The sequence below is a fragment of the Balaenoptera borealis genome, assembly GCF_965194805.1.
Source record: "Balaenoptera borealis genome assembly, chromosome: 14".
NCBI classification, from domain to species: Eukaryota; Metazoa; Chordata; class Mammalia; order Artiodactyla; family Balaenopteridae; genus Balaenoptera; species Balaenoptera borealis.
In genome coordinates, this window is record NC_138875.1 from 70,300,850 (window position 1) to 70,313,027 (window position 12,178).

The 12,178-nt window shown below is 41.5% G+C and overlaps 1 protein-coding gene across 22 annotated transcripts in view; it reads left to right on the top strand.

Moving 5' to 3' along the window:
* The first annotated feature begins 1,059 nt into the window (after positions 1 to 1,059).
* Positions 1,060 to 12,178, top strand: part of MTMR3 (myotubularin related protein 3) — a 143,654-nt gene continuing 132,535 nt past the window's right edge. For 8 of the 22 annotated variants that reach the window (XR_014234279.1, XM_082354686.1, XM_082354703.1 and 5 more), the window contains exon 1: positions 1,064 to 1,298. The gene's annotated coding sequence lies outside the window, so the exon portion shown is untranslated. Of the gene's footprint in view, positions 1,299 to 1,458; positions 1,658 to 12,178 lie in introns of those variants that run through there. The other 14 variants (XM_082354693.1, XM_082354697.1, XM_082354682.1 and 11 more) reach the window with 4 other exon arrangements.

The following is a 12,178-nucleotide window of genomic DNA, read 5'->3' on the forward strand; positions in this document are numbered from 1 at the left end:
GGGCGTGGGCTTCAGTAGTTGTGGTGCACGGGCTTAGTTGCTCTGAGGCATGTGGGATCTTCCTGGACCAGGGATCCAACCCATGTCCCCTGCATTGGCAGGTGGATTCTTAACAACTGCGCCACCAGGGAAGCCCCTGGGTTTGATTTTTAAAAAACTTTTAGTGCAGCTTATCCTGGGCTGCAGTTTCTTCATCTGTAAAATGGTGATAATAACAGTATCTACTTATTCAAGCTGTGAAGATTCAATTAGATGAGTTGTATAAATATTAGCTATTAGTTAATCAAGAAATTTCCCACTGCTTGTCATGAGCAGTTCTAGGTGCTGGGGGTAAAGTGATGAACCAAACAAAGAAGATCTTTATCTTCAAGTAGCTTTTACTTCAGAATGGGATAAAAAGACAACAAACATGAAAAACAGGTAAATAATTGCACAGAGTGCTGTGGAAAAAACAATACAACAAATGCAAGGATAGATTTCATTTGACTGGTTCTCGCAGCCATTTTCCAGAAAAGTCAAAGGTATAACGTTAAAACGTAACTCTGAGGAGGTGAATCTGTTAGGGCCTGAGGTTAATTCAGTCCTGGTGTGTAGAATTCTTCTACAGGCTATTGTGTGTGGGTTACAAGTTTTTTTTTTGCTTGTTTGAAAACTCACTCCTTCCAGCTGTGCTTTGGTGCAAGCAGTCTGAAATTGTATTGAGTAGAACCTTGAGCACACTATACTTACTTGCATTACATTAAATTAGTTTTATCCTCAGCACAATTACAGGTGAAAGATACAACTATTGTTCTAGCGTTGTCTTGCCCAGGGGGCTATAGAGCTAGGAAAAGATGCCTCCCAAAAGTCTGTGGGACCACCTTCGGTTTTCTTCTGCGCCCATTACCCACCCGTTTCTCTCTCCTTCTCCAGCTGCGCTTCCCAGCCAGCCCCTCGCTCGCCCCGGGCGCTCGGCTCATCAGCAACCCCGCTCACCCCGGGGGCGTGGTAATCGGCCCAGACCACGCCCCCTCCCCCGCGACGGCCCGCCCTCTTTTCCCCTGACCGCGGGCCGAGAGCCCGAGCGTGCGCGCGCCCCCGCTCGCGGCCCGGCTGTGTCTCGGGAGCGTGCTCTGTGTGGCCGCCGCCGCCATGTTGTTGTGGTTGTGAGAAGGCGGCGGCAGCGGCGGTGGCGGAGGAGCAGCCGGTCGAGACGCTCCAGCGGCCCAGGCCCTGCCCCCCGCCGGCCCTGGCTGGGAGCCTTGTGGGGTGGCGGAGGAGGCCGTGCCGTGACGGGCCTCGCCATGTCCTGCCGCCCGGTAAGGAAGGCCCCCCCCTCCGCCCCGTCTCCTCTGGGGGTGAGGAGGAGCTGGAGGAGGGGCGGGCCTCGGCCCGGGCGCGGCGGCTGTCACCCTCTGAGGAGGCGGCGGCGGCCCGCGGGGGGCTGGGGACGGCGTGCGTGGGCCGGGGAGGGTGACCCGGGCGGCGGCCGCGGCCGCCAGAGGGAGGCGCGGGGAGCGGGGGCTCAGCGGCCCGGCGCGGCCCGGACCCTCGGCGCGGAGGAGGCGGGGTCCATCCCGGGCGGCCTTCCCGAACTTGGTGGGGAAGGGCCCACGGGGCTAGGGGTGTGAGGCGCTACCTCGCAGCGTCCGGGGAAATGTCCGCGGACCCCCGGGAGGTGAGTGTGCGCCCCTCGCTCCGACCGGGTCTGTGGGAGTCCTCCATGGCGAGAGGCCGGAGGTCGGGGGCCACGGCGCCCCCGGGGCGAGCGGAGCGGGCCCGGGACTTGTGGGAAGGAGGAGTGGCCGCCTTACTGTGCAGCAGGGCATCACCCTGACCTGGTAGTGCTTGGGTGGGAAGGATGGTTCGGAGGCGGTTGAGAGAGCTCAGCAACACTGGTCAAAGAGCTCCACGAAAGATTGCAGAGTAATTTCTCAGATGAAAATCGTGCCACTAAATGTATTGAATCCTGCTGCTTAGGACCCCTAAGATAATATTGTTGGTTGTACTTTGGGCTGGAAAACTTCCTTCAAAATAGTGGGGTAACTTTTATGGCCGTTTTAATAAATTCCTCGGGGGTCTGATAGTCTCACCTGTGAGTTTTGCACATTAGCTACTGTTGGGTAATGATGGTCAGGTGTCGTCTCCAGACTGAGGCCTAAATTCTTAACCGTTTTAGTATCTTGACATACACTTTGTTATCTGACAGTATCTATTTTTTCACGATGAGGGAAAAAAAGTTGGCATGCTCTTCCAGTTGAGCTTCACCTTCGTTTCTCATAATGTCGACAACAATGCCATCGAGGCCTGGGTTGAATTAGATGAGATGATTTTTTTTTTAATGTAAAGTAGTCGTGACTTGTACATGAAGAGGTGTTGGGGACCTTCCCCTTTCAGATCCAAGGCTGTTTCAGTAGGGCAAGAGACAAGACGCGTGTTGTTTTTTGCTCAGAGACCAACTAAGGTAAGGTGTGTTGGTGGCAAGCAGAAAGTCTTCTTTTCCAAGGCCTGTGACTTGGGTGGGTAGAAGAGCTTAGAGAATGACACTGTTTTGAGTAAACCCAGTACAGTATGTGACATTTAACTAAGTTTGGAGGGTTCTAGAATTTTAGATTGGCTCCCTATAAAGGCTTCTTTCAGCTGTAATTACTTTCCTCATTTTCAGGTGGCCCTGAGCTGTTCGAGTGACCAGCACACTGGTGCAGCCCCACTTGTAGTTAGTTAATGGCAAGCCATAGGAGAACCGAGGTTTTCCCAGCTTGTAGGCCAGGTTTTTTTAGTTCAGTCCTTACCTAATTAAATACCAGTTGTCGGAAATAATATGGACTGCCTGAAATGCTGATTCCTGGGCATCACGCGGGACCTGGTGAATTAAAATCTCTGAGGGTGGGGCCTAGGAATCCATCCTTACAAAACTCCCTGAATGATTCTGGTCAGCCAGGTTTGTGAACTTCTGCTTTAGATCACTTTTGGTATTCCAAAAGATTTCCACTAATTACGACTCCTGAGAGTGTTTTTAATTGTTTAGACAATTTCAGAGGTATGGAGGAGGGGGAAGCCTGAGAGACAAAACTGAAAATTGAGCATCTCTTAAAATATAATGGATTTATGTAGGGGAAACAGATTTGTTGCCAAAAATTATTTGTGCAGGTTCTGAGGAACACACTTGGTAAAATTAGAGGCAGCTTGACTGGAGGTATATCCAGAGATACAATGAGGAATCCAGAGGAAAGAAGCAGAGAGGGGGAGGCAGTAAGTCTGCTTCTGGCCCACAAAGAGCTCCACTGAAGGTGCTTCCCAGCATCATGATTGCTCCTACACCATCTGATTCAGTTTCTAGTAACGTGTGGGTAGGGCAGGTGAATTAGCAGTCATTTGAGACAAGGGTTGTGAACCAGGAAGGTTTACTGTGGATTGTGAAAAGTTCTTGAAATATGCCTGAGGCCCTGAGGACTGGTAAAGTCAGTTTTAAAATCTGTTGCAGTTTTGGTTAACACCTTCTGTGGTAAAGTGGAGTGCTGAGTTACCAAAGGAAGTAGTCATATTGCAGAGGGGGTGTGGTGAGGTTTGTTATAAGTTTGGAAGAGTTGGAAGAAAATGTTACAGTTGTATAGAGCAGTGAAGGAGTTTGCTAAATATCCTGTTAAATCATAGTGTAGTATTGTTAGAGAAGTACACCTGGTTGTCCACTACAAGAGCCAGAGGCCATGTTTGTTTTGTTCCTTGGTGTCTACAGTAGCTAGCATAGTTCCCAGCGTATGCTGTGCTCTCAGATATTTGTCGAGTAAATGAATAGTATTGAGATGGAAAAAAGAACAGTTTTGGTGGTTAATAACAACGTTTGTTATTAAAAGTTACTTGATCATTTGCATTGGATTAAAGAGTCAGTTTTTTAGTCCTTGTGGTTTGGAACTTTGAGATCCCATCAAGAGATTCTGTTTTCTGAAGACTGCCATTGCACACTATCCTGTCCTCTAGTTTTTGGGTCTTAATGTGCCTTAATTTTTGTGTGTGTGTGTATATGTGTTTCTTAATTTTTTTAGGTATTAGTGTTTTTTTTTTTTTAAGCACATTTTGTTAGATGCAGAGATATTTAGAATAATGGGAAGCTGTAGACTGGCAGAGATTGTGTCATTAATTTGACTCTGTGACTGCTGTTAGGAAAGTCACTTCTCTGGACCTCAGTTTTCTTATCAATCTACAATTAAAGGCCTGTACTTGTTGACCTCAAGTAGTTTCTCCAGCCTGAATTTGGAAATCTTTAATAATTTCTAATTGTTACTTTGTATTAATCTCATATAGGTAGATGAACCTTTTAATTAAAAAAAAAAACAACTGAAAAAAGAACATTCTGTTTTGAATTCTGCTTTTGACTTATGGATTTTAGACATCGTCCAAAAGTGCTCTGGAAATTGAGCGCATGTTGCAAGTATTATGCAGAAACAACATGCTTATGCTGTTGTAATTAACTTAGTGTTGAAATCAAAATGGATTTCACATAGGGAACTTCATAATTTAGTGTGAAGCCACAAGATTAAGAATGGTTCGGGGGAAGTTTGTGTAATTTATGTGGTCAGTTGTTTCTTACAGACCACCCAATTTTGTAATTTTCTGTGGTGAATTTATATGTAATTTTATAATCAGTGAAACTTAAGACAAAGCATGAGATTAAATACATATCCAGTTGAACTAGGATTCCCAGTAATTTTAGAGGCTACCAAAATTGTTAATATTCATTGTTATTTTTAATTTTAATTTTATGCTTTTATCTTCACTTTTGTGCCTAGAACCTTAACATATCTTTTAAATTCATATTTGTATCAGACGTTCAAAGTGAAAACTATTGTAACATGGCATTGGATGACCAGTAAGTCCTGGGTTCAAGCCTGGGTGTGCTTCTCATTAGCTGTATTGTTTCTGGCAAACCACATAACCCTTCTGAGCTTCAGTTCCCTCATTAGTAAAAGGAAGAAGAGCAACTTCTCTATTTATATCAGCCTGTCAGTGAGGATCAAATGGAGTGGTGTATATGAAAAGCAATCTAAAAATGTAAGGGGATGATAATGGAGTCCTGTTGTGTTAGAATCCTATTTTCCTGGAAGAGTTGGCTTGTGGAGCAGTGGTAAAATCTGGTATCTGCTGTCAAGTGCAGAATTTACTAATATCACTGGTAAAGCAACAACAAAATGTCTGTACTCTGCCTGGAGAAACCTTTTAGCAAGCACTTGTACCAGTCTGCCAATAGGAATGGTCACAGTGTTTCGAGAAACTTCAGAGGGATCTGGGGGTCTTACATTTGTGCCCAGGTTTGCACTTGGAGTAGACATTTTGTTATGTTAGAACGGTGGTGGAAAGTGGAAGGGTCAAGGAGTTTAGTACATTCCATGTAAAGTTTTAGGGCTGTGTTTTCTAAGTGGCAACTGGCAACGTCATAGGGTAATGAAATCAATGTGATTTCTAAAAAATAGAAAATATCAGCACATCAAAAATGGTAAAAATAATTATTGATTTGGGAAACTTTTGTTTTATACGTTTATATGTGTGTATTGAGTTGCAACATAAAATGTATTTTTTCTTTCCTTTTTTTTTTTTTGCTGCACCGTGTGTCTTGCGGGATTTTGCTTCCCCGACCAGGAATCAAACCTGTGCTCCCTGCAGTGGAAGCATGGAGCCCTAACCACTGTACTGCCAGGGAATTCCCTTGTCTGGACTTTTAAAATACATGTGCTATTGTTTTCTTAGGCTAAATTCCTAAAAGTGGGCTTACCTGGCAAAGGGTTTTTTTTTTGTTTTTTGTTTTAAATTTATTTATTTTTGGCTGCGTTGGGTCTTCGTTGCTGCACCCGGGCTTCCTCTAGTTGGGGCGAGCGGGGGCTACTCTTCATTGCGGTGCACGGGCTTCTCACTGCAGTGGCTTCTCGTTGTGGAGCACAGGCTCTAGGCGCACAGGCTTCAGTAGTTGTGGCACGTGGGCTCAGTAGTTGTGGCCTACAGGCTGTAGAGCGCAGGCTCAGTAGTTGTGGCACACGGGCTTAGTTGCTCTGCGGCATGTGGGATCTTCCCGGACCAGGGCTTGAACCCGTGTCTCCTGCATTGGCAGGCAGATTCTTAACCATTGAGCCACCAGGGAAGCCCCGGGTTCTGCTTTTTAAATTTGAATATACTCAGGGTGCCCTCTACATAGGATGCTATTTTAAAGTCTCAGCAACAGAATATCAGTGTCCAATTCCATGTATTCTTTTTTCTTTTTCTTTTTTTTTTAAATTGGGGTAAAATTGCTTTACAATATTGTGTTAGTTTCTGCTGTACAATAAAGTGAATCAGCTATATGTATGCATATATCCCCTTTCACTTGGACCTCCCTTCCAGCCCCCCATCCCACCTATCTAGGTTGACACAGAGCACTGAGCTGAGCTCCCTGTGCAATTCCATATATTCTTGCTAGTGATTTACTACCTTTTAGCTTGTTGGTGGGAGTTTAAAATAGCTTGGGAATAGTTTTCCTTTGTTCTTTTTTCAGCATCAGATCTTAGCCTCTACCGCTTAACTGTGGAAGGGGCAGGTAAAAATGAAAGTGCAGTGATAGGGACTACTTTAGACCAGTGGTCTCTAAACTTTTTGATTGCTCATCCCAACAGTAAAAAATTTTGAGCATTAATGTTCTGTCCTTAAGTATTTAATTTACAAATAATATGTATAGTAATTGGTTATTGTGTACTTTATAAAATATAAACAAAAAATTAACAAGGATGAGAATTAAAAATAAAGTTCAAATGTTTTTCTTCTTTACCACAGTGGAGCATCTTGGGTATTCCTTGAAGTGCACTGTACTCTACTTTGGACATAACTGCTTTCGACGCTTAAGATTTAATGTTGGGCTTTTATGGTTGACTGTTTTTGGGCCTTTCCATTAATTGTGCAGATGGTCCAGCCTAGTTGGATTATGATAGTCTTTAAAGTGTCCCATGCTGTTCAGAGTCACATCTGCAATAAGCGCAAACATAAACCTTGCTCATAAAGCATCAGTTTGATACCTTTTGTCATTGTTGACGTGGCTGAATTTGAAAAGGGCAAATCATAGGATAGGAAACAGTCTAAATAATTAGTTTATTTCTCTTAGATATGAAGAACTGATATTGTGTAGAGTATATTTTTAAAAGTCTGTGCTTTATGGAAAGCAGTTTGGTTGTAACATTTTTGTTTTCTAAGAGCTTAGGTCTTGGAGACTGAAAAAATTGCTCCGTACTTACTTTCCTTTGCTTGCAAAATACCACAATTAACCTTTCGCTCTAACTCCATTTGGAAGAGCCTGAGTCAATAACTTTTAAAAAATGCTTTCTTGGGCTGAAACTTTCCCTGATGAATCTTAGATTAAAAGGTAACTTTTTTCCTTAGGTTTGAATAAGTTACTTTTGATTTGCCCCTTTCCTCCCCCCTGTAAGTTATGAAATCAGGAAATGGTGTTTTTTTTCACTACAAAAATGAGTCTCCCTCTTACTTCCCATCATGGGGAATTTAATTTCAGTTATTTTACATGGGTCGATATCAGAGAAAGATAATATTGAAATCTTAGAGATTGTGAAAAGAGCAACCTGGGTGATTATTTTTTGCTAGTTAAAAGAAATTTTTTTTTGCCAGTTAAAAGATAATTTATATTGAAGGGGATTGCTATATACAGTATTTTAGGAAAAGGGCCAGGTATCCCTTTTTACCTTAGGTGGCATGATTTATAAGGTGCTGTCACATACATTTTCTTAGATCCTCATAAGGATTTGAAAGCATCGTTTAATCAGGGATGTTGTGACTCCTTTGAGGCCACATGCCTAGTGTTTGACATCATATTTAAAGAGGTAGACTGTAATCCCTGCAGAAGTAGGTACTGATGGCTATTCTTCACTCCTCAGCACTTAATATACTGCCTGGTACAAAGTAAGCTATCAATATTTATGGACTAACTGTTTGAACTCGTACATATATATTTACATGTGTAAATAAGTTATAGCATTGTAAAACCAATACGTCATTTTCTGTAGTTAGATTTTTCGTTCATCTGATGTGCACAGAAAACGTTTTTGTGGGAGAGGTCATTAATTTTACATCAGCCTTTCAGATATCCTCTTACTTTCTCTTAAGGATAGATTCATGGTGACAAAAAAATTAGTCTTTTTTTAATTTCATTTTTTATTTTATTTATTTTTGGTTGCGTTGCTGCATGCAGGCTTTCTCTAGTTGCGGCGAGCAGGGGCTACTCTTCCTTGCGGTGCGCGGGCTTCTCATTGCGGTGGCTTCTCTTGTTGCAGAACACTGGCTCTAGGCGCACGGGCTTCAGTAGTTGTGGCTCGCAGGCTCTAGAGCACAAACTAAGTAGTTGTGGCGCATGGGCTTAGTTGCTCCGTGGCATGTGGGATCTTCCCAGGCCAGGGCTCGAACCCGTGTCCTCTGCATTGGCAGGAAGATTCTTAACCACTGCACCACCAGGGAAGCCCAAAAAATTAGTCTTGATGTAATTCTTTTCACCGTGTGTGTCCCTCCTACTGGCAAGACTGTGTGTGTGTATATATGTTTGTGTATATTTATTTATATAGTAGTTTGCTATTTAAAAAGGAAACATACTCATTAGTTAGTCTTTGGGTATATAGTGGTTCTTGAAACATGGACTTCATGGTTTGCCCTAGGGTGAATGAAAAGGAACAAGTATGATTTCTCTCACTTGTCTTATTCTCTCCAGTTCCCTGTACACGTGGCTTTGGTTTACTCTGAAAACACTGAAAAAAAAAAGTTAGTCTTCTGAAGAAGCTAGTATTTTATTTCCTCTTTGATCTGCTGAACTTAAAATCATGTTTAGTAAGTGAACTAATATACTTTTATACATAAGAGAGACCCTGTAAAGACAAGAATGGAAAAATTAACAGTGATTAATTTCTGACTGGGATAGTGACCATTTTCTGCTTCATATTCTTCTGTAGTTTCCCAATTTTCTGTAATGAACATGTATTACTCTTATAATTAGGAAAAAGCTGCTATTTTAAAGTACATTTTAATATCCTTTGTTTTCTTTTTTTTTGGCTGTGTTGGGTCTTCATTGCTGCGCGCAGGCTTTCTCTAGTTGTGGCGAGAGGGAGCTACTCTTCATTGCAGTGCGTGGGCTTCTCATTGTGCTGGCTTCTCTTGTTGCGGAGCACGGTCGCTAGAGTGCACGGGCTTCAGTAGTTGTGGCTCATGGGCTCTAGAGCTCAGGCTCAGTAGTTGTTGTGCACAGGCATAGTTGCTCTGTGGCATGTGGGATCTTCCCGGACCAGGGATCGAACCTGTGTCCCCTGCGTTGGTAGGTGGATTCTTAACCACTGCGCCACCAGGGAAGCCCCTGTCCTAGTTTTCATTGGCTGGCTTATGAAGGTTTAAGCCATAGTCACCATTGAGAAAGTGGGTTGTGGTCTTCCCTGGTGGTCCAGTGGTTAAGATTCCGCACTTCCACTGCAGGGGGTGCGGGTTCGCTCCCTGGTTGGGGAAGTTCTGCATGCTGTGGGGTGTGCCCCAAAAAAAAAAAAAAATAGAGGAAGAAAGTGGTTCCTTAACTGACTCCAGTTCCTAAGCAGAGTGGCAGCTGTAGGAAGTGGTATGGGAAAATGGGGCAGGCAAGCTGATTTGAACTTTCTTATTGTGATTTCCACTATGACTGAGATAGTGTGGGCTTTGGTCACAGTTAAACACAAGACCTCCATCTAATTTTTCTCTTCCTAATGAGCTGTTTGAGAATTATGAAACCTTAAAAAGAAAAATCAGATTCTATGAACTGTAAACACAGGACTTGGCCTGAATTCCCAGTTTGCTTGCTGACATGCCATGTGGACTTGCCATGTGGAGCAAGAACTGTAGCTGTGTATGTTGTGTGTGTGTGTGTGTGTTTGTGTGTGTGTGTTTAAAAATATCAAGTGGATGGAGAACAGTAGGAGGTTCCTTAAAAAACTAAAAATAGAACTACCATACAACCCAGCAATCCCACTACTGGGCATATACCCTGAGAAGACCATAATTCAAAAAGAGTCATGTACCACAGTGTTCATTGCAGCTGTATTTACAATAGCCAGGACATGGAAGCAACCTAAATGTCCAACGATAGATGAATGGGTAAAGAAGATGTGGCACATATATACAATGGAATATTACTCAGCCATAAAAAGAAATGAAATTGAATTATTTGTAGTGAGGTGGATGGACCTAGAGTCTGTCATACAGAGTGAAGTAAGTCAGAAAGAGAAAAACAAATACCGTATGCTAACACATATATATGGAATCTAAAAAAAAAAAAAAAAGTTATGAAGAACCTAGGGGCAGGACAGGAGTAAAGACGCAGACGTAGAGAATGGACTTGAGGACACGGGGAGGGGGGAGGGTAAACTGGGACGAAGTGAGAGAGTGGCAGGACGTATATACTACCAAATGTAAAATAGATAGCCAGTGGGCAGCAGCCGCATAGCACAGGGAGATCAGCTTGGTGCTTTGTGACCACCTAGAGGGTGGGATAGGGAGGGTGGGAGGGAGGGAGACGCAAGAGGGAAGAGATATGGGGATATATGTATATGTATAGCTGATTCACTTTGTTATAAAGCAGAAACTAACACACCATTGTAAAGCAATTATACTCCAACAAAGATGTTAAAAAAAAAATCAAGTGGGACTATAGCAACTCAGATGTGATACTGATTTTTACGTGTAATTTGAACTGGAATATACTTAGATAAATGACCTATTTTGACAGTAGAGTCTCATTGGGGTTTTGGTGTTAATGTACAGCTGGGAGTTGAGCCACTGTAAGTTTATTTACTCATTCATCTGTTGATATTTTAGGAAGGTCTATGTAATACATCCTTTAACGTTTAAGTGATAGAGTTTAGGTAGAGCCTGTCAGCTTTTGCTGTTTATTGCATATTATAGTGACTTAAATGCTTGTGTAAATAGATGATATATGATTCAGAATGTTAGATTTCCGGGGTAGAACTTTTAACTATCTGCCCTTTATTATTTTAAAGAATAAGATTAAAGTTGAAGAGCAATCAAGGTGATAAAGGTAGGTGCTAATATAAATTTATAGGGGTTTTTAGTTAAAAATCTTATAATAAAGATATATAGGCTTGTCAAAAAAAAAAAATACCCTGTAGAAGTCGATAAAGACCATATTCCTCTGTTCGCAAATTCCACAATCTTGGCTTTCTTTTTTTAAAAGTAAAATTTAAATATTTCAAAATTTAGAAAAATATGGAGAATAATTTAATAAACACCATGTACATAATTTAAAAGATGTTGATTTAGATTTAATAGATGTTGACATCTTGTAAGATTTGCCTGAAAGGTGTATTTATATTTGTTTTTAAAAATCAAAATATATAGTTGGAGTCCCTTTTGCATTATTCATCTTAGATCCTGTTTCCATTATCCAGAGGTGGTTTTACTCTCTTAGCCCATGCTCTTTTATTCTTCCAACAAATGTCTCTGTGTATTTAAAATGTAGTAGTATTGTGTTTCGAATGTATGTGGTACCTTAGTGTATATATTCTATTTGAAAAGCTTGAAATTTATCTGTGTTGATAGATGTAATTTACTTCACTTAAAAGCTATTAGCTTAATAGCTATTCAGTTGTATGAATAGAATGCAATTTTAGTCCTCTATTAATAGTTGTTTTCAGTTAATATATAGATCTTAAAATTCCCCTTTAATAGGATCAAACTGTACGTGCTTATCTACAATTTGTTTTTTTCTCAGTAATGTACTACAGACATCTTACTGTATCACAAAATATAGATTTACTTCATTTTTAAGGACTGTAGTTTTTTAAAACGTTTTATAGGCACGCTACAATTATTTATCCAGTCCTTTACTGATGGACATGTAAGGATTTTTTTTTTGGCATTTTTTTCCCTTATTACAAAAAGTGCTGTTTCTCATGGATATTCTCGCACTTTATACTTTTGAACAACGGTAGGATAATTTCCACAGAAATAATTCTGCAGAGTAAATTTTGGGGGAATAGAATTGCATGCAATAAATATTGATGCTTTTATATTAAATCTAAACCAATATGTGTATTTGTAACTTTCTTATTCCTGGTCTGTTCTCTTAGGTCTGTTCAAAATGGGTGCTATATGTAAGAGGCGCTGAGATGGATTGCTTTGTAATATAAAGCAGCCAACATGTTAAAAT